The sequence below is a fragment of the Artibeus jamaicensis genome, unplaced genomic scaffold (assembly GCF_021234435.1).
Source record: "Artibeus jamaicensis isolate MK-2021 breed Jamaican fruit bat unplaced genomic scaffold, CSHL_Jam_final contig_233, whole genome shotgun sequence".
In the NCBI taxonomy this organism is placed as follows: Eukaryota; Metazoa; Chordata; class Mammalia; order Chiroptera; family Phyllostomidae; genus Artibeus; species Artibeus jamaicensis.
The window spans coordinates 66,968,797-66,991,378 of record NW_026521486.1 but is presented as its reverse complement, the minus strand read 5'-3'; positions in this window follow the sequence as shown (position 1 = coordinate 66,991,378).

The window sequence follows — 22,582 nt, the reverse complement described above, 5'->3', positions numbered from 1 at the left end:
AAGGAGAGAGGGAGAGAAACATCAATGTATGGTTGCCTCTAGGGCGTCCCCTGCTGGGAACTGGCCTGCAGGGAACTGGCCTGCAACCCAGGCATGTGCCCTGACTGGGAATCGAACCACGATTGTCTGGTTCGCAGGCCTGCGCTCAATCCACTGAGCTACACCAGCCAGGGCTTTGTTTTTTATTTTTAATTAATTTATTCCTAAGCATTTTATAGTTTTTTTCACTATTATGAATGGAATATAGAGTATCTTTCTCATTTTTCTTTTCTAGGTACTTGTTACCAGAAAATTGAAAAACCTACTGAATTTGGAATTGCTTTGATATATAGACAACTTAGTAATTTCTTGTTGTAATTCTACTAACATTTTATTGGATCTCTTTGGTTTTCTGCATATGTAATGTCACCAACCAAAGGAAATCACTTAAAATGTAAAAGAACATAAAAGAACAATTTTTCATAAAATTGATCATAGCTTATTGTATTTATCAGTACTTCCAAGATAATGTTGAATAAAGCTGGTGATACTATAGTTCTATGCTTATTTTCTGATTTTAATTTAAATTGTCCACTTAGTTGGCTATTTAGAATACTACTTGCACATTTCCAAATAATAGTTTTTTGTTGTTGTTTTTCTTATACTTTGGTAGTTTCCTTGGACATCTATTATACTTATGAGACCTCACAGGACTTAGGCACAGGCTGAAGGCATGCCAGATGGCCAGAAGGAACTCCAGATAAGCTGACCACAAGAATGCAACCAGCTCACCACTTCCTATGAAAAATGCAAAAATAGTTATTCTTATCTCCCTTCTAACTGCTTACCCCACTGCAGATATTAAGCCCACTGCCCCGCAGGTGCTTTGGAATAAGGTTTGATCCCAGACACCTTTCTGGGGTGGCGATAGTAAGCAATAGTGCCATCTTGCCCTCACAGCGCAGGCGCGGAGGCTGGTGCTCAGCAATTCAAAGGTAGGAGGAAGTGGTCTGTCCCTGACACAGAAGACAAACCCCGCCGCACCCAGTCTTCATGCAAGCCAGCCTTATCTCCAGCCTACTAAAAACAACTCAACACAGCCCCTCAGAGAGCCAGTCGGGAACCCTGTCCTGCACTGTCTCCCACAGTTCCTCTCGATGTCTGCCCATCTTGGGGGAACCCAAGAACCCCAACCCTTAGAGTTTTTATTAGTATGTCTATTAATTTAATCAGATAACCTTTTTGCATTTATTGCTGTCACCATATGTTTTTTACTCTTTAATTGTTATAGTAATATATTGTGTTGGTAGATTTCCTGATGTTCAAACACTATTGCATTCCTGAAACAAATCTTGTTTGAGCTTATTTGATATGTATGTATATATCATATATGCATCATATATACATGATTCTATTTGCTAAATTTTGGAAGAGAATTATACATTAATATTTGTGGGATAGAACTAAAAATGATTTTAAATGTACTAGAACTACTGAAGAGAAGGGAACATAGAATAAATAGTAACATAATCAAACCAGCTAAGATATGGAAAAAGATATGTAGAAAAGTAAAATACAAATATTACATATAAAGTATAAAGAAGGGAATAAAATGCAGTATATGCTAGGTCTCATGTCTCTCTTCTTATTGCTTATGTCTTCTCTCTTGATTGCCATTTCTCTTTATTTTTACGTTGCACTTTGAGAGCATTCTTACACTTGCTTTACTTTTTAGGCCATTGCAGTGACCAATCTCTTTCAATTTATCTACCAACATATTTAGTTGGGGATTCCTGTGTTTTACATCTCTAGCAATTTTTCTTTACTGTATTCGAATTTCAGTAAGTGTTTTTCTAATACATATAATTTGTTTTCTTTGGGGGTGGGTTATTGTCTGTTTATGATCTCCCCTCTGATACCTATATAGGCTTTTTCTCCTTTAATTAATTTCTTTTTCTTTCTCCCTTCTTTTCTTCCTCCCTCCTCCCCCCCCTTTTTTTCCTTCTTATTAGGGCTCAGATCAGGTTTTCTGGAAAACCTGAAGTCCAACAAGCAGTCCAACTGCCACCCCTTGACTTGGCAATGTGGAAAGCAGGCGGGTTGTCGCTTATCTTCTGACTCCATAAATAGAAGTTTTATAGCAAAGCAAATAAGAATGAAGACTTTGGAGCCAGGCTGCCTCAGTTCAATTAATAGCTCTGCCATTCCTGTGATATAGCCTGGGCAAATTATTCACAGTCTGTGTCTCAATTTTCCTATTTATCCAGTGAGGAAAATAGTAAGAACATTCTTGTGGACTTATTGTGAGCATTATAAGGGTCTACTTTTGTCAAGTACTGAGAACAGTTCCTGGCAAGCATACTGACTGTTTTTAAGAACTCCTGAAAATGGATGCATGCATGTGGAACAAAAACTGTTAAAACTTAAGAGCCTTCTATGTTCTGTCCCAATTGTTCTTAATTTTGGCTGCGCATGTGAATTACTGAGAAGCTTTTAGAAATACCCTTATTGTACTTTATACTAGTTACATCGAATCTCTCAAAAGAGGAAACAAAGCAATAGGGGAATAATAAAGTGGAATGCTTGCCCTCTCTGACTCTATCCTAATTCTGGCCTGCATTTCTCCCATGACCTTCAGGCTAATAGCTCCAGCTACAGATTCGTTCTTCAACTAGTGAAATTCTTCTTGAGGCTTGAGCTGTTGCAAGAACAGCCCCTTGTCTGAAGGCATGTTTCCAGAAGTAGAGAAATAAGTACAAAATAATGACTGTTTGAAAAAATATGTAGTAGCTTCAATGCTGGACTCAGATTAGCGAGGGTCAACTGACCAGCCAGGAACAAAGAGATTTACTGATTTTCCACTCTTCCTTGGGTCTCTTCTGTACCCAGCTGTTTAAGATCCTCACCCACCTCTCATCCCAGCCCCCCACTCTTCCATTGACATAAAAGGTACCTAAATTCTAGGCTCTCTTGAGATAGATTTGTGGAAGCTATGAGGCAACCCCATCTTCTTTATCAACAAACCTTTCCTTACTTCAAACTCATGTTTGGATATTGGACTTTGAAGCATCAGGCACAGGAACCTTGAACCAGTAACAGTAATTTTCCAAATGTCCACATCATTTAATTCTGTAGCCAACACTGAGAACCAGCGCCTTAACCCCTGTAACAGGGCGCAGCCAAGAGGGGGCCCCAGAAAAGAATTTGGGATGGGATCCAGAGCTCAGAGTGTCCAGGAAATATTAAGATGTCCTCACTTCCCCACCAGGTGTCAGTTGGGGGAAGGGACAAATGGAGCAGAGCCATTGAAAGTTGTTTTGCATAGCAACAGTTTCGCAGCTAACCTCTGGAATGGTCATTTAACATATCTATAACCTTTAACTGGTTTCATAGATATGTTAAATAGCTGTGGCCATGCTTTGAGCCAGGGAAAAGGGAGTGGCTTCTACCCAGGATGTAACTGGGGGCTGGTACCCTGAGTTACAGCGCCTGTGTGGGAGCTTGGAGTTGATTGGCTCCATGACATGGGGCCATACCTGCGCAGACTAATGATGGCATCCCAGTAAACTTGTAATAATACAGAAATACTGGCAGGTGTAACTGATTGTAGGAGTGTTATAGGAAAATGAAGCAACCAGACACCGAGGGATTCTGGAGTATGAGGTTTATTGTTTAACGTGCACGGGCCCAGAGGAGTCAGTCTCCAAATTCTGAGCCCCGAACAAAGGATTCTTGGGGTTTATATAGTCTACGGGGTCTTCCTGTCCACGTGACAAAAGTGGGATACAGAAGCAGAATGTGCTAATTGTTCTATCAGCGGGGGTGCTAGTCCCAATCCTACTGACTATCCAGCTACTTGCTTTCCCAGCAGGGGTGCTAGTTCCCGCCCTATCCAGCTATTTGCTTTCTCAGATGGCCTCATCATTCTCTCTAGGGTGCCTGGAGCCTGGGCAAATAAAGGTTAAACAGAGGTTTTTCAAAGTTTCCCGTATCAGGAGGAGTTGGAATGGGGCTTCAAAAAAGAATGGGCGCAGAGATTTAAACCCGGATGTGGCAGCCATGAAAAGAGAGACCTATGTGGTTTTGGCCAGAGTCCATACCCCTGCCTCCAGGTGAAGAAGAAAGACACTCTTTTTTGGTGGAGTGCGGACCCCTGCAGCTTTGGTAGAAGAGGCCCACTCGGCCTTGGGGTGCCCCCTTTGGCCGCATGGCCTGGAAAGCAGGAGAGACTTTGACTGAAACTTGGTACAAAGAACTCTTGCCAGTGGACCATGAGAGGGTACCACAGTACTTTGGATTTACTAGAAATCCTGTCTGATGGTCAACACAGCTGACGATACCAGTGGCCTAGAAAATCAGACATGTGCTCTTTTACTGATTTACAGTACCCAGAGTTGGGACAGTGGGAGAAGGGAGAGCTGTGTTTGTGTAGGTGTATACCCTAAAAGACTTTGGTATTTTAGTGGAGGCATTAGGCCTGAATAGAATTAAATATTTTGTTTCCTTTTCACAAATCTCTGGCATTGAGAGATATCTTTCCAATTGGTGGCGGACAGAAGAGCCCAGTAGATATTAGTGTTCTGTCCTTGGGAGGAGCCCCTGTTGTTCTGTAGCAGTTTTTGGCATCCCTAGGTGGGCCAAATATTACCCCCCTGACCTCTGTTCGGTAACACCCCTACACCAAAGAAATGCCTAAATGATCTACTACTCCTGTCGCAGGTGGGCACAGGTAACCAGGTTCTTGGTGATCAGGAGAAAGAATTGAACCAAACACAAAGTTTACAGCAGAGAACGTAGGAGCAGGCCAACTCTAAGCAGAGACTGACCTTATGGGCTGGAGGGACTCTATTCGTATAGGGTGGATCCTTTCTGGATAATTGGCGGGCTTTTATTGCACATGTACAAATAGTTACATTACTTTAAAGCTACTGTGCGTGTGGTCTCCCTTGACTTTCCTTGACTGACCACTGGAGAAAGGGTCTCGCAATGTTACCGAATGGACCTCCCCTTCTTCTAGGGTCCCCTGTACTAGGTTCACCTTGCCCACTGCTAGGGAATTATAGCTCTCCATGTCAGAGATTGGTGAAAAGGAAAAGAATTTTATTCAAAAGTTATGCAGACTTAAGATTAATGACTTAATGTCCCCATTAAAATCCCAAATTCCCTTAAAACACCCACAAACATACACAGTCCTTCCTTCCCCCCTTTGCCTGCTCTGGGGTACCGTATCTCAGGAAAAGAAATAGAGGTCCATGTCTCAGGAAGCCCCCGATTCTTCCCAGTAATCTGGGCTGGGCTGGCAGGCCTCCCTCGGTTCCCAGCACCATCAGCTGTGTCACCGGGATCTCCAGTTCTTAATCCAAAACCACATGGCACCTTCTCCTGGCTTATGAGCAAGAGTCCTTTCACCCCTTTCCTTCCCAAAACGTCTCTCCTGCATTCTTCCAAACCGCTAAGAGAGAGCTCTGCGTTGCTGCTACATCTTGCTTTCTGGGTTCTGAAGCTACATGGCAAAGTGAGCCCCAATGCCATGTAGTTCACCCCAGCCGGAGCCACATGGTTCTTCTTGGCATGGCTGCTGCACCTGGGTTTGAATCCCAGAGCCAATCTTCCACTGCAGCTCCATTTCTGACTCCTCCCACAATTGGCTACCCCGCCAGCATTCCGGTATTTTTCCAGTTTTTCCGGGCTGCCGTAATAAGTCCAGAGAGGCATGGCCCTGTGGCATGGAGCCAATCATCTTCAAGCTGTTGTGCAGGTGCTGTAACCAGAGGGAGTTGCCTCCCAGTTATATCCTGGATAGAAGTCACTCCCATCTCCCTGGCTCAAAGCAAGGCATGGCTATTTAACATATCCATGAAACCAGTTAAAAGTTGTAGATATGTTCAATGACCATTCCCAAGGTTATTTGCAAAAGTGTTACTACGCAAAACAAGTCTCAATGGCCCTGGTCCGTGTGTTTAGACTTGTGGGGGTGAGGACATCCTATATTTTTAATATTTCCTGGACACTCTGTTCTGGACTCCGTTACAAATCCCTTTTTTTGGGGGGGTGGGTCTGGCTGCACCCTCTTCTACTCTTGCATTTGTCAGTGTAAATGAATTCCTCAGATAGGTTTTTTTTTTTTGCTTCGCAGACCACAGATCTTAAACAGAGGGCTACAGAAATGAAGCCAACTATCATATTCAAGGAAATTTGAAGAGACTTTGAAGTCATTTTCTATTGCGCTAAGATAAAATCCAAAGTCTGACAAGGTGAGGTTCTTGGGGGGTCCAGTCCCTGCCTGATGCTCCAGCCCCCTTGCATCATTCTCCCTCCTGCTCACTAGGCTCCCGCCTAACCAGCCACCTTCGCATTCCTTTAACAGGCCAAGCTTTGTAGTGGCTCAGGGTTTTTCTACTGTCTGTTTCTTGTACCGGACATGGTTTATCTCCCTGTTTGTTCTTTACCTGGCTAGTGCCTACTGTCACTTCCTCAGGAAAATATTTGTTAAAAGATTTTATTTATTTATTACCAGAGAGAGGGGAAGAGAGGGAGAAAGACAGGGAGAAAGATACGAATGTGTGAGAACCTGATAGATTGCCTCTCGCACAGATGCTCTGATGGGGGACCCAGTCTGAGACCCAGGCATGTGCCCTGACCAGGAATCAAACCAGTGACCTTTGCTTTGCAGGACTGTGCTTAGTGAGTTTATAGTCCTTTGCAGGACTATGCTTAATGAGTTCAATGAGCTACACCAGTTAGGGACAGAAAAATATTTCTTGAACTTCAAATAAAATCAGTCTGTCTAGGTCCCACTATTTACCCACACCTATCACAATATGCAACTATTTATCTACTTGTGTAATTATTAACTTATTACCTAACTCCTAGCTGGACTATAAAATTTATATTTATTTTGTTCTACATCCTTATCTTACTGACTGGTGCCTAACATTATGCAATATACCCATTACTCATGACTAAATATTTATTAGTGAATAAGTAAAAAGCTGTTAGTTTTAAATTTCGATCAGTAATTGAAAGATGAAAACTTAAAAAAAACCACATTTTATTTATTTATTTCTAGAGAGAGGGGATGGGAAGGAGAAAGAGTGGGAGAGAAACATCAATGTGTGGTTGCCTCTCATGTGTCCCCTGCTGGGGACCTGGCCTGCAACCCAGGCATGTGCCCTGACTGGGAATCGAACCAGCAACCCTTTTCTTCACAGGCCCATGCTCAATCCAATGAGCTATACCAGCCAGGGCTGATTAAAACTTTTAAAAGGGGTTTTTGATCATCTGTTTCAAAAAGTTTATGGTTTGGATGAAGAAATTAATAACCAACTATTTAAGTAATTAGGTTAAAATCACTTACTGATTCAAATAATTAGTGATAGAATTAGGATTCAGTCTCATTTCTTCTACTTCAGTATGAAGTAATTTGCTACTGGAAGTATAAAACAAAAAAAAACAAGAAACTAGTTTAGATGTATGGGATGAATTCAGGCTTAATGCAATTATTCACAAAAACAATATTTGATATAAAGTGTTAGAGGATATCGAAAACTGAACTGAGTTTTAGTTTTCAAGTGAAAACAGAAATGAGTAAACAGAGGGTCATTATGAAAGGTTGCTAATCCTGAGTCCATTTTAGATTATTATTTGGAACTTGCTCGGTTCCTCAGAAAAGTGGGAATCAATCAGTAATAAAGTTACCACTCATCAGAATCTTAGTGATGCTATACAGGAGAACCACCCAGGAAACCCCAGAGTCTGCACACCCGGTGGACAGCTACAGAACACATCGGAGCACCACTACCCTGCCCCAACACAACCAATCTTCCACAGAGGGCGGAGGCTGGTGATCAGTGGCCACAGCCAATCCCTGCAGCTGACTGGCCTGGGTAGATCGCTCTCATTGATCTACCAACAGCAACTAAGGCTCAACTACAAAAGGTTAGTGTACTCAGCCCACAAGGGCTCCCATCAAGTACCCAACTTAGGTGATGGGAAGGCTGTGCCACTGGACCCAAAACGACACATTTGCTAACATAGGCCACACTACCAAGACATGTAATTATAGCAGTTTACCTAATACAGACAAACACAGGGAGACGGAAAAAATGAGAAGACAAAGAAACATGACCCAAATGAAGGAACAGATCAAAATTCCAGAAAAGGAACTAAACGAAATATGGAGATAAGCCATCTATCAGATGCAGAGTTCAAAACGCTGGTGATAAGGAAGCTCAAGGAACTTTGCATAAAAAAGATCCAGTTAGAAATGATAAAATAATCGAAATAAAGAACAATTTTTAGGTTATCAACAGTAGAGTGAATGAAGCCAAGAATGAAGCCAGTGATTTGGAATAGAAAGAAGCAAAAACAACCAATCAGACAGCGAGAAGGATAAAGAATCTGAAACCAGAAAAGCTGGTGTTTGTCCGGCCTGTCACCTACCAGACCCAAAAAGCCGAGACAGGCATTGGATCTTTTGGGCACTTTTTTCAGAAGGCCAGGGATCTGAGAAGATGGCGGGTTTATATCCTAACAGACTGTCTTAAATTCCATTTTATAATGGTCCTTTTTATAAGGAGAACAAAGTGTAGGTAAGAGGTTTGGAATTCAGGGAAAAGTTCATTGGATTTAAAAAACCTGCAGCCTTCTCGCCCTGGGCAGTGGTCTTTAGCTGTGTCATGGGCAGTGGGTATCTCACCCTGTAGCACATATGGCTCAGATACCATCTTGTTTGATTGAGACCTCCTGAATCACAAAGGTAAAAGTGCTTAGGACCTCCTGAAGTCAGGGCAGGTCATACCTTCAGTTCCTGAAACAATGAGGTTCTGATTAATGTAGCTTTGTGTAAAAAAAAAAAAAATCTCTCTTGCAAAATTAAAAAATGTTCTTATAAAACAAAAAGAAATCCTCCTACAAAATGAATTACACCAACACAGTTCATTCATTATAATACTGGGAGTTACCTATTTCATCAAGTAATAACAATAATAATAAATATAAAAGAGCAGATGCACCTTGCAGTTGTAAATCACTTTAGACATATCAAATAGTGTTAATACTTACTGACTGCTTAATATAGGCATATGTACTGTGCTTCACATAAGTTGCATTTTTCTTTTTACAAATAAAAGGCAAGACCCCCCAACCAGCAGAAGACTTGTTTTGTTGCAGTGATCTGCAACTGAACCCATAATCACTCCAAGAGATGCCAGTAAACACTAGGCTAGAGACTGCTGGATGTGTTAGAAGACTTAACCTCATTTGATCCTCGCAGCAGCTACATAAGATAGATGCTGTTAATAGTCCCATTTTATGAGTGAGGAATCGGACACACGGCAGGTTAAGAAACAAGTCACACATCTAGTGAGTGGGCAGAACGAGGATTTGAACCCAGACTACTAGCTCTGGAGCCTGTTCTGCATCATGCTCCCTCTCAGTACCTACATGGTCTGTTAGCTTTCTGTGGCTGTTGACACAAATTACCACAAACCTAGTGGTCTAAAACAACACAGATTTATTACCTTACAGGTCTGTAGGTCAGAAGTTTTAAAATCAGGGTGTCCACAGGGCTGTGTTGCTTTCTCAAGGCTCCAGGGAAGAACTTGGTTCCCATCTTTTCCAGCTTCTAGACACCACCCACATTCCTTAGCCCATGGTCCCCTTAATCCACCTTCAAAACCAGCATCTGTCTGACTCTACTGTTATTGCATTTCTCTTTGACCACTACCAGGAAAGGTTTCTGCTTTTAAATATTGTGATTAGATAGGACCCTCTGGAATAACCCAGGATAATCTCTCCATTTCAAGTCTGAAAGTCCTCTTTGCTGTGTAAATAGTCACAGGTTCCAGGGATTGGGACATGGATATTTTTGGGGACCACTATCCTGCCTACCACACATGGTTTCTCCAAAGGCTTTCACATATATTGACTCATTTAATATCAATAATGTGGTGGAATAGAAAGTATTGGGTTGGCCAAAAAGTTCACTTCGTTTTTTCCATACAATGGCTCTAGTAGTGCTTAGTTGTCTTTAACTTTATTCAAAATAATTTTGTTAGATTGTATTGTGACAGCTGTCATATCAGCATGCATTTTTTAAAAGCATCAATATTGGTGATTTTTTTTTGTGCAGCCATTTTAATATTGAAGGTGGAAGAAAATACACGACATTTTCAGCATACTATGCTTCATTATTTCAAGAAAGATGAAAACACAACTAAAACACAGCAAAAGATCTGTGCAGTGTGTGGAGAAGGTGCTGTGACTGACCAAACATGTCAAACTTGGTTTTCGAAGTTTCCTGGTACTATTGACATTTTGGCCAAATAAATATTTGCTTATGGGGCTGCCTTATATATTGGAAGATGTTTGGCAGCACATCTGGCCTCTACCACTGGAAGGCAATAGAGAGCCAACGTACTCAAAATACCCAAATCAATAAAGTTATTAATGAAAATGAAAAAAATGTGTCCTTTATTTTACAGAAAAAAACAAATAGAGTTTTTGGCCAACCCAATACATGTATTAACCTAATTTTCCATTTCCCAGAAAATAGGGAAAAAACAGAAAGATTCTATTTTGCCCCAAGGCCATATAGCTAGTATTCGGGCCCTTTACAAAAGGATCTCAACTTACCTTTTCGGCTTCATTTTGTATAATTGCCCTACACCTAATCACTAGTCAAAGTGAACTTTTTCCTCCTTCAAAAATGTCATACCCCGCCCTGGTTGGGTGGCTCACTTGGTTGGAGCATTGTACTTGCACCAAAAGGTTGCAGGTTCAATTCCTGATCAGGACACATACCTAGGCTGTGGGTTCCGTCCCCAGTCAGGGTGTGTGTGGGAGGCAGCCAATGGCTGTTTCCTTCTCACATCAGTGTTTCTCTTTCTTACTCTCTGTCTCTCCTCCTTCTTCTTTCTCTAAAATCAATAAACATATACTTGGGTACAATTAAAAACATGTCATACCTTTCACAACTCAGTCTTTGGATGTGTTGTCATACCCTCCGGGAGGGAGTCGCCATTATCTTGACTGTTAACATGGGGATGACTCCAATGGCCTAGTTTTGATGCAGATGCTAATTGATTAATATAGGGAGACTGAAGTCAGAATAACACACGTACCCTTCCACAGAGAACTTCATGACCTGCTGCCCAACTCCTGGACTCCTCAGCTAGACCTGAGTTACAAAATGGGGCCCGAGAGCAGAATACTTCCGTGAGGACAATAGCAAAGTGTTTCTTTAGAAGAAATGGTAGCCAGGCTATGAGTCCCGGGGAGGGGACTTGAAGTTTTCAATTTAGTTTTGAGAGATAGGTAGATAGATGATAGATAGATATATAGATAGACAGATGATGATAGATAGATAGATAGATAGATAGATAGATAGATAGATAGATAGATAGATAGATGATAGATAAATAGATGTGACTAGTGCCTAAATCATGCCTGAGAAAGTAAAGCTGACTTTCACCTTGGGGGCTCTCTCCTGCCCGGGGATTCCAGAGGGCAAGAAAACTCCTGACTATGCCTTTGGTGGTGAAGCCAGAGAGGTGCTGCAGCACTGAAATCAGTTTCCACTCCCAGGGGCTGTCAAAAACAGGGCTTTTCCCCGTGGAGCATATGTAGGTCACCTGGAGAAACCTATTAAGAGATTGTCCTGACAATAGGGCTGCCTGAGACATAAGAATACCTCAGCAGAAAGAGGTTAGACGTACAGAAGATGAAGAAGTAAGGGTGGTAGATTGTTAGAATAAAGGCCCCCAATGAATCACACCTGTCACCTTTCTCCTTTACAATGTAACCTCTACTCCTTCCATAAAGATGTGGAGTATGTTGCCCCACCCTTGGAATCCAGGTGGCCTTTCACTTTTTTGACCAATAAGTACAGCAAAAATGACATCATGAGACTTCTGACGCGAGACCCTGAGAAAACTTGCAGCTCCTCCTTTTGCTTTTCTGGGACCTGTGCCATCAGGCCATCACATAAAGAAGCCTACGGGAGGATGAAAGACAGGTCATGCAGAGAAGCCAGCCATGAGTCAGCATCAAGTGCAAGACATACAAATGAGGCCATCCCAACTAGCCGCCCAGCTGACCTGTCAACTGACTGCTAACAGGAATGACTGAGCCCAGATGACAGCATGTAGAATGGAATTGCTTGCCCAGCTGAGCCCAACCCAGATGGTCAGCCACAAATTGTGAGCAAATAAATGGCTTTTGCTTTAAATCACTAAGTTTTAGGTGGTTTGCATTAATGGATAACTGATACAAGCAACTACTTGAACTACAGATGCATATGCTGGTGTAGGAAATATAAAAGAAGGCTCAACAAGAAACCTCCAAATAGCCCACAAAAGTATCCTACAAGCTGACACCAGTTTTAAACTTCTACCTACCAGACTCACCCAATAACAGCAACTTTGGCCATCTGCCATGCCTAGACAAACAAACACATTTGCATACCTCTCTTCTTCCTGATTCTCTCTCCCTTCCCACTTCCACACCAGTGTCTTGGTTGGTTCGTGCTGCTGCAACAGAAGTACCATAGACTGGGTGACTTACACACAACAGAAATTTACTTCTCATGGTTCTGGAGGCTGGAAGTCCAAGGTCAGAGTGCAAACAAGACTGGGTTTTATGAGAGCCCTTTTCTGGGTTGCAGATGGCCATTTTCTTGTTTCCTCACACGGCAGAGAAGATAAGAGCTCTCAGGAGTCTTGTAATGGCACCAATTCCATTCGTGAGGGCTCTACTCTCATGATGAAATTACCTCCCAAAGGCCCCATCCTCTAACACCATCACATTGGTGTTCAGGATTTCAACATTTAAATTTTGGAGGCAGACAAACATTCCGTCTATAATAACTAGCATCCGCAAAACTTTAGTTTAACATCAGAGTTTCAATTCAGTATTTAGTTTGGCCAAACCTGGGTTAAAAAACAGTCAAAGTAAGAAACACCCAGGGACTTCCGCCAAGATGGAGGCGTAGGTGGAAACACCTTGCGTCCTCGCACAACCAAATCTAAAAACAACAAAGTTTTAATAATAATAAATGCAACCAAATCACACAGAAAATCAACAATACAGAGTCCGAAAACAACGAAATGCTCAGCTAAACGGGTAAGGGGGGCGAAGCCAGAAGCGGAGCAGGTTGGCCAAAAAGATCCCCGACCAGGGTGGTGCTCAAGCAGCCGAAGGCACGGATCCCTGGTGCGGGCTAGCTACGGGCAGACACATGGAAGAGGTGCGGCTGGCTGTCTGTGGTCAGTCGAGCATTTGTGTGCAGATAAACCAGTGAAGAGGCGAGCATTGAGACCGCATGGCGCAGGACGGCAGGCTTGCACATTTCTGCTCAGATAAACAGGTGGGGGCGAGTGGTGGCACAGACTGGGCAAGTGGATGGGACCGCCATTGCTCCCTCTCTGACCCCGCCCCCACATACAGCGTCACAAACCAGCGACCTGGGTGGCCCCGCCCTGGTAAACAACTAAGGCTCCGCTCCTCATACTTAACAGGTGTGAAGAGACAAAAAATGGCTCAAGAACAACTCAGAGCCCCAGAGCCAATAAATCCAAGCAATGAAGAAATAGCCAAACTTTCAGATGCATAGTTCAAAACACTGGTGATCAGGATGCTCACAGAGCTGGTTGATTATAGTCACAAATTAGAGGAACAGATGAAGGCTAAACTAATTGAAATTCATGAAAATTCACAGGAAACCAATAGTAATGGAAAGGAAACTGGGACTCAAATCAAAGGAGTGGACCAGAAAGAGGAAAAAAATGACCAAACAGAAAAGGATGAAGAAACAAGAATTTGAAAAAAAATGAGGAGAGGCTTAGGAACCTCCAGGACATCTTTAAACGTTCCAACATTTGAATTATAGAGGTACCAGAAGGGGAAGAGGCATAGTCACGAGTGGAAACCTTATTTGAACAAATAATAAAAGAGAACTTCCCTGTTCTGGCAAAGGAAATAGACTTCCAGGAAACCCAGGAAGCTCAGAGAGTCCCAAAGAAGTTGGACCCAAGAAGGAACACACCAAGGCACATCATAATTACATTAGCCAAGATGAAAATGAAGGAGAGAATCCTAGAAGCAGCAAGAGATAGGGGACTGTCACCTACAAAGGAGTTCCCATCAGGCTGTCAGCAGATTTCTCAAAAGAGACCTTACAGGCAAGAAGGGGCTGGAAAGAGGTATTCCAAGTCATGAAAACCAAAGACCTCAACCAAGATTGCTCTATCCAGCAAAGCTTTCATTTAGAATGGAAGGACAGATAAAGTGCTTCTCAGATAAGGTCAAGTTCAAGGAGTTCATCATCACCAAGCCCTTATTATATGAAATGTTAAAGGGACTTACCTAAGAAAAGGAAGATAAAAAAGATGAACAGTGAAAGGACAGCAAACTCACAGTTATTAACAACCACACCTAAAACAAAAGCAAATTAAGAGGACAGCTAGATCAGGAGTGAACCATAGAAATGAAGATCACATGGAGGATTAGCAACAAGTGAATGGGAGAAGGAGAAGTGGATAGAAGGTACAGAAAATAAGTAGCATAGACAGTAGATAGAAAATAGATAGGGGGGAGGGTAAGAATAGTAGGGGAAATACAGAAGCTAAAGAACTTGAGACACGTGTTCATGAACTAAAGGAGGGGAATGGTGGGGGAGGGGTGTGCAGGGTGGAGGGGAATGGAGGGGGGGATAGAACAAATGTAATGGCATAATCAATAAAAAATGTTAAAAAATAAAAGAAAAAATAAAGGATTAAATGTAAAAAAAAAAAGAAAAGAAACACCCAAACTTGCAAGAATTTTTATGAGTTTATTTGAGCCAAACGAACACCAAATGGACAATTGCTGGGAAGCAAAATTTCAATGGATTGAGAAAATGCTCTAGAAAATGCAGTTTTGCCATTTATTTTATACATAAGAATCAAAGAGGAAGAAGAAAGGGGGTCACAGGAAATTCACTGGATGTAGATTAGACAGGTGGGAGAAAGCAAAGGAGGTGGTGAATCTCTGAAACTGGATGAAAAGTAAATGAATAGACACACATTTGTGGGTATAGGATAGTGAACAGTCAACGGTTAACATGAAAATAACAACAATGAGGGGATTTGTGGTCTCTGCTTTGGTGGTGGTTGTGCTTTGAGGGGTCTGGAAAAAGGGAACCTACTCTGACATTCCAAAGGTATGTCATCCTAGATGCAAAAAGACAAGAGACAGGCTCAGTTAAGGCGAAGATTGACCTTTGTCAGGGACGATACTGACTACCTTCCATGACCCGCCTTTGGCTAGAAAGTTTACATTTCTAATCATCGTCTGTGGTTACTTTAGGTCTCTGAGTTTGTGAAGCTGCCATGTAGGCCTCCCCTGAGCTTGTCAGGTTCAGTATGTCACCTCTTTTTCGTCCACAAAAGCAAAGCCAAAACATTTCAAATTTGACTTAGTCTTCTTCCTGCTCTCTGTGTGGACCTGCCTCAGGCTGGACGCCGGCCACAGGAAAGGGAAACAAGGCTCTTTACTCTCTTACAGTTCACCTACTCTCCCACTGGTGCCTAAGGGTGAGCAGCAATGTCAAGGGCTTGCTGGAGTTTTTACATAAAGTTATGGGAAGTTTAAAGGGGCAATAGAAGACAGAAATAAAGCCACTTAAAAATTGTTCAAAATGTTCATTACATGTGTCCTCCCCACTCTTATCAGGCCAGGAAGGCAGGATCCTTAGCTTAATCATCTTTGATTCACCAGTTTCAGAACGCAGAGCCTAAAGCATAGAGGCACCAAATAAATGTTTGTTGGGTGACTGGAAGCTAAAACACAGGTTTCTTTACCTCAGAATTTAACCTTCTTTCTATCACACATTTTGAGTGAGATAGAACACAAAAGAATGAGGAACATACAGGGGAATGGTATGCCTGGGAACAGATCTTCCCTCCCTCCCTCCCCCACACTCCAATCACGTTGGTTTCCTCTACACCAGGATAGACTCTGTAGGGGTTCAGAATGAATCACCCCAAGATGTGCCTCTGTGGTATGTGGATTATTTTGATTTAAAGGTAACCGAGACCCTGCAGGCTCACGAGAAGCTTCTACCTCTCCCCTAAAGAATTTAAATTAGGGGTCTTGCCCATAACCAGCACCAGAAGTTGCTTTTTATGATCTATCTATAGGGCAAAGCAAACTTGTAATTACTGAGCAACTGTTCATCTTACTGTCCTTTGAATGACGTTCCTCTCTTCTGAAGCCAAGTCTCCTTACCTCATCCTTAGCTCAGAATGCCATCTACACAGTCTGTCCAGGGGTATCTAACCATGAAATGTGAAAAAGGTAATATTTAAAAAATACCAAATACAAGAAACGCTGTACATAGGACAGTGACACCTCAGTCCCCTTTGAAGCAGGCACTTCAAACAGTTGGAACTTCACACAGTTTCCCAATCCCCATCAGCTACCTCACTGTATTTTCCTGAATCTCATCAATGGTCTAAAATCTCTTCCCCTTCAAAAATAATTTCAGTTGTGGGGAAAGCCATAAGTTGCAGGGCTCCAAATCTGGGCTGGAGGGGGACTGAGTCACCTGGGTGATTTGATGTTTTGCCAGAAAACTCTGCCTGAGATGTGATGCATGAGCAGGCACATTGTGATGATGAAGCTGCCAGTCACCAGTCACCCACAGCTGTGGCCTTCTGAATTATTGGAATAGTTTCCACAGAGGAATATTCAAGCTTAATGCAAAATTTGATGCAGATTCATTGCTATACTTGCTCAGTCATTTTGAATGTGACCTCTACACAATACACATGCTCACTCAATGGCGTCTACCACCCCCACTGACTAGGACAATGAAGTCATCATTGTTCACACATATGCATTCCAGTCCACTCTCTTTGGCTGCCAGGTTCCATCGATGCTGTGCAAACTGTTCTTATATTAACAACGTCTGGAATTTTCTGGACAGACCTTGTCATACACCTATTTCCCTGTCTCTGAATCTCTCATGTATGTGGGGTCTCTGACTCACACAGGTGGGGTTCTCATATGTACATAAGTAATGAATTTGGTTATTTTCTCTTGTTAATCTGTCTCATGCAGATTTAATTATTGCACCATCTAAAAGAAGTGAGAAAAAAAGCTCCTCTTTCATAACCCACGAAAGAATTTAGATATCTCCTTTCCTTCTTTTTAGGAAGAATAAGCAGTAATAATCAAATAGGGAATTGCATTTACTATGGTAATCATTTCACTTTTAATTTTTTATTGAAATAATAAATGCATATAAATATTCAGCTGGGAGCATTTTCATGACTGGATATACCTGTGTTACCAGCACCCAGATCAAGAAACATCTTCAGCACTTCAGAAACTCCTCTCTTGAATCTTCCAGTCATTCTTCTCCACCCTTAGGGTAACTGCTATCCCTGAGTTCTAACAGAACAATTGAATTTTTTCTTCGTATATATAAAAACATCAGTATGTGTTGGCAACTGCCCTGCCTGTTATCAGAAGCTGTAACCCCCATGGCTAAGGCTGAGTAAACAAAGAGACCTTGGGACCGTAAGCCACTAAGGAGACAAACCTCCCTGGCAGGGGTGCTGCTTTTGCTCCTTTTTACTTCACCCTGCTTGGCCCTGGACAGATGACCGGTTATCCAATGACAGGTAAGAGTCCTCAAGGGAGGGATGACCAAAGACAGGCATGGTCACAAAGGGACCCTCAGGGAAGGACTTGGGGGCTGTAGAAAGAGGGGGTGATGGATTCTCACCCCTCGGCTTTGACCGAGCCTGAGTCCTCATTCTGTCTGTGAGAAGTCTCCTGATCTCTTGTCTGCCTTACTTCCCCTGCCTGACTTAAGCCTGAAACAATGACAAAGAACAGTGCAGTGCTGGGCAGGAATGGGTGGGTTCCTGTGGGGCATTAGGCCTAAGAAAGAATGCATAAAATCCTGTGAAATCTGCTTTGCTAAGAAAACCCTCAATTTAAATGATAAGGGTCCAAGCATAAAATGAGTTTGTTTCCCAAAGTTTTATAGCCCTTTAGCTAACTGACCCTGACTCAGAATAAGCCCTCGTAGTTCTTTGAATATTATCTATTGTTTGATCATTACTGCCTGACAATGATGAACGCAGACCTTCCTTGAGGTAACGCTCCCAGAAAAGCAATAAAAGCCTGTCCAGGCAAGGGTTAGGGTGCTCTCTCATTCAGAGAGTGGCCCTGCCATCCCTTATCTCCACAGGACTTCTACAGTCCGTGTGGTTTTGCTGGTTGCAGCCACAACACCATGGACACTGCTGGTCAGAGTCCGCATCAGATATGTACTCTTTCATGTCTGACTTCTTTTGCTCAATATTGTCATGAGGCTCACCCATCCTGAGTGCAGGTGTGCACTTTCATTCTCATTACTACATAGTATCTCCATTGCGTGACTATTCCACAATGTGTTTATCCAGCATATTGCTGAAGGGCATTTGGGTACTTTCCAGTTCGAGGTCATGATGAAGAGAGCTGGTTATGAACATTTCTTTTGAGTATATACCTACACATGGAATCAATGAGTCAAAGAATATATATTCAACCGTAGTAGGTTTTACAAAGTGGTTGTACCAGTTTATGTTCCCTCCAACAAAATGAGAGTTCTAGCTGTACCACAAATCCTTCCACATTTAATATTTTCTATTGTGTTTCACTTCAGCTATTCTGATAGGTGTGGTTCCCAGAATAGTTTTAATTTGCATTTCTGTCATGACTAAAGAAGCACATTTTCAGATGTTTACTGGCTATTTGGATATTCTTTTTCATGAAGTTGTAACCAAGCAGACATAGGCCTGATCATGCGGTGCCTTGGTGCTGTGACCCATCAATCAGTATTGGAAGGGACAGGTCTTTATTTACAGTATTCCAACCTTGAGAGGCAGGGCTCAGAACACTTATGCTCAGAGCCCTCCTTTCCAATGAGACCCAGTGAAAAGCAAACCCAATAGTTCCCCATATTCTTATCTTAAGCCAGCTGCGCAACAGTTCTCCAGTCTCTCTGGAAGGTGCCAAAGTCACTATTTTCACGTAACAGCTCTCTCCTTTAGGATGTGGAGTATGTTGTCATTAGCTGCCATGTAATAGTCCAGGAAAGCATGTCAACATTGTGCACTGAATCATGGTGAAGTTCAAGGAAGACATAAGACTCGAGAGTCCAGATAGAGTCTGGGTTTGCAAGGCCAAAGGTCAGCATCTTGCAAGGGAGAGTCTTTGGAATCAGCTAGAGCAGGCATGATAGGAGCAGCATGTCTCCCTACTACGCCAGGCCTCCTGGCCAGGTCCTGACTACAAACTGCATACCGTATTTTTCTGTGTATAATGTGCACCCACATTTTTGGTCCAAACATTCAGGAAAAAATCTTTCTTTTCAATCTTTTCATCCAATGATTTATTTATTTATTTATTTATTTATACTTACATAAGTGTTTTTGTATTATAAAGGAATTTTAGCATTTATTTTTGAACATATGTTACAAGAAATTTTATGGAACAATCATTACAAAAAACAACAGATATAAGGTATAAGAAATTTTAATTAGCCCTGGCTGGTATAGGTCAGTGGATTGAGTGTGGGCCTGTGAAGCAAAGGATCACTGGTTCGATTCCCAGTCAGGGCACATGCCTGGGTTGCAGGCCAGGTCCCCAGTGGGGGACACATGAGAGGCAACTACACATTGATGTTTCGCTCCCTCTCTTTCTCCTTCCCGTCCCCTCTCTCTTAAAATAAATTTAAAAAAAAAAGAAAAAGAAATTTTAATTAGTACTATCCATGTATAGTGCACACCTTTATTTTTCCCTCAAAAATCTGGGCAAAAAAGTGCACATCATACACAGCAAAATACAGTAGTTGCTTGCTTACTTCTCCCTCTCACATGGCCGCTACATCATTCCTCCCTCACAGCTCTCCTACTCCCTTCTAAGCCACATGGCCAAATTCCCTCATGGCTGCCAGCCCTGGGTTTAAATCCTGCCCTGGAGCTTCCTACAATGTCTCATCTCCAACTCCTCCCACAATGAGCTACATTTGCCAGTTCTCCTGTATTGTTTACGTTCTCTCAGCTTTCTTCCACAGTCAGGGCACAGGTGACTCAGTGATCCAGGGGAAACTGCCTCCCCTGGCTACTACAGGAGTCAGGGTCTGCACTTAAAGCCACACCGACCTTGGCCTGAGATAGCAACACAGCTATTAAATTAGCTTCAAAGTTAACATTGTAATGTAAAGTATCAATCCTGTTATCTGCTTTCCCGGCATTCCTCAACAAAGGTTTGTAAGGGTTTCCTCCTATTTCCCTGGGAGCGCCCCTCACTCTGTTCCCTGTTACAAAGTGGCCGTTCAGATCTTTTGCCCATTTTTCTGTTGGGTTGAAGGTCTTTTTAAAGTTGATGTGCAGGTACTTGTTTTACAAATCTTTGGATTCACAAATCTTTTTTAAAAATATTTTTAAAGGCTTTATATTATTTATTTTTAGCCAGAGAGGAAGGGAGGGAGAAAGAAATAGAGAGAAACATCAATGTGTAGTTGCCTCTCATGTGGCCTTCACTGGGGACCTGGCCCTCAACCCAGGCATGTGCCTGACTAGGGATCAAACCAGCGACCCTTTGGTTGACAGCCCACACTCAATCTCCTGAGTTACACCAGCCAGGGCAGATTCACAAATCTGAAATATGTAAGTTTTTAAACCTGTTGCCCATAGCTTTAGTAAAAAAATCCCAAAATCTTCAGTCAGAGAGCAGTCGTGAAGCTGTTGAATGGCCATAGCTCAGCACTTCCTGTTGCTCCAGTTACTTCAATTACCTGTTGGGTTTTTTCTTCTCTAGAAAAAAATCTCAGTTCACTGGCTGAACAAGTTATAGCTTTGCCATCACCGCACAAATAATGGTTCCTCAAACTCTACTATTTTCTTCTATCTCTCGCTAATCTTCCTACCTTCATCTGGAACCTATCATTAAATTTTTTGAGGTTAGTTTTCTGACTGTTACAGAATGAAAAATGTACCCATCTTATAGGGTCGTTGTGAGAATTAAATGAGCTCATGTGTGCAAAGGGTTTAAAACTGTACCTGGCACTGAGTAAACTACTACTGGCACCATTATTATTCCAAAGTGCTCTTGCTCTGGAAGACTACATCGACTATGTAGTTTCCCCATCCCCCTTTAAGATTCTCTTCCTATAAATTAAAACAATGAGACACCATTAAAAAATCTAAATGGCAAGGATTAAGAAACCAATGGTTGCATTGGTTGGGTTGCATTGACAATAGCAACTCTCATACACTGGCTGTGGTTAGAAATCTTTCCAAACAGCAGTTAGGCAATGCTTATCAATGGCCTTTGACTCATTAATTTTGAAACAAGTAGAATAAAATGTTCCCCCCAGTTACTCTTGTCCAGGCAAGCCCTACCCAAACAAATTGCTCCACGGAGTGGAGCCCTGCCAGCACTATGGCAGTTATCAATAGGTAGCTATAAATCAATGGTCCAGGAATTAGCCTGACTTTTAAGTTTGGTTTTCAGACCTGAAGGCAAGCCACAAATCCCAGAGACAAACTCGATACCTGGTTAGGAAGGTCCCTTTCTACATTTCATAAACGCTGTACAACTTCAGAATGCTTCACTTCACGGACGTATACTGTAGGAGACCATTCTGCGTGGCATGGGCCCAGCCCCACCGTGGCAAACATTTACTGCAAAGTAACTTTCTAAAATCCTTGCTAAACCTTCCAAGGACCAGTGTAACCGGTTCAACTACTTTTGCCTTTTCATTTGCGAATATCCGTCTTCTGTGATGTGATTAGCGGCATTGGCTCCTTTGTTTTCTGTAAAATGTAACCACCTAAACCACCTAGTCCATGTGAATGTCTCACTTCATACATAATGATGTGGACACTGCAGGCCGGTGTCCACATCAGTATATCCTGTTGTATACTGGGACGCCAGTGTTCCAAAAAGGGACAAGTGTGCTAACCTATGTATGTTACAGAACAACAGGGGGGGCAATATTTGGCCCACCCAGGGATGCCAAAAACTGTTAGAACAATTACCCCCCTGCCCCGCCCGGCAAGGACGGTATACTAATACTGTCTGGACTACCTACTGGGCTCATCTGTCCACCAACAGAGGAAAGACATCTCTCGATGACAGAGATTTGTGAAAAGGAAAGGAAAGGTTTATTTAAAGCTATACAGACTTAAAGTAGTGACCCAATGTCCCCATTAAAATACCGAAGTCCTTTAGGATACCCAAAGACGCACACAGCACTCCCTTCTTCCCTGCCCTAATTCGGGGTACTGTATCTCAGGAAAAGAAGCACACATCCGTGTTTCAGGCCGCTGGCACCATCAGCTGTATTGCTGTCCAGGCAGGATCTCTAATTACTCCAAAGCCATGTGGCACCTTCTCATGGCCTACTGGCAAGAGTTCTTTGTTCTCATTTTCTAGGCAAAGTCTCTCCTGCTTCCCAGGCCACGAGGCCAAAGGGAGCACCCCAAAGCCGTGTGGGCTTCTTCTACTAAAGCTTCAGGGGTCTGCAGTAGGGCCAAAACCGCGTGGTTCTTTCCTTCCCATG